Source organism: Penaeus chinensis, chromosome 39, assembly GCF_019202785.1.
Source record: "Penaeus chinensis breed Huanghai No. 1 chromosome 39, ASM1920278v2, whole genome shotgun sequence".
NCBI classification, from domain to species: domain Eukaryota; kingdom Metazoa; phylum Arthropoda; class Malacostraca; order Decapoda; family Penaeidae; genus Penaeus; species Penaeus chinensis.
The window spans coordinates 18,744,449-18,745,392 of NC_061857.1; positions in this window are offsets into that span (position 1 = coordinate 18,744,449).

Here is a 944-nt window from a genome sequence, read left to right on the forward strand (position 1 = left end):
GTTTATTGATCTGGCGCGAAACAGTTGAGATAGATGTAGAAGATGTAATTAAGGAAACATAATTTCGCCAGCTTTTTGTTTTACTGTTCCGGATTGTACGACGAAGACAAGCGGAGGTTCTTTTAAAGGAGATAAACTCTGATAGTTGATTAGGGGTGCCTCGTTTGTAGCGGTAACTGTTCCAGGATGCATGTGATAAGCGAAGCGCTTTAGTGCAATCGGAATTCCACCATGGAACACATTTGGAGGTATAAGGTCTTGAGGTTCGAGGAATATCTGTATATACAGCTCTTAGGACTGTAGTTGTGAAACATTGTATCATATCTGAAATGGACGAGAAGGAGGATGAAGGGGTAGGAATAGCAGAGAGTGAAGTGAAAGTATGCCAGTCGGTTCTATCAAAGTACCAGCGTGGGGAGTTAGGAAGTGGTACATATGAAAAGTTAAATTTGATTCCATTTGTTACAATGGATATTCTTGGTGTGACATATTGCCTGTTTTATTTTGCTTCTAAGTTATCCCCTGTGTGCAAGGAATGGCCGGGGTTACCATCCACTGGCAGCGAGGGATTTGAATGCAGGTCAGCAAGTATACTGTGTACATAATTACATATAAGCTATGGCTCCCACGTGACCCGGGCTGCCACGTGGCGTGCCCACACAGGCCGCACCCACGCAGATCCAGAGGGCGTCCCCACGCCACTCCCGGGTATTTAAGGCCAAGGATGACCCAGGTCACAGAGAGTTCCTGCCCAACGCTTATCCGGTCAAGGTAGGCCTCCTAGCCTATGGTCTCAAGCGGAAGGGCTCCGGTCATTCTCGCCAGCCTCTCGCCCCCCCCCCCCCCCCCCCCCGGGCTGACCGCGACTACCCGCACTCAGCACTACCAAGACTTGTCTCGTGTGTTTTATATCTGTGTCGCTATTGTACTCTTAGAAAATAAAG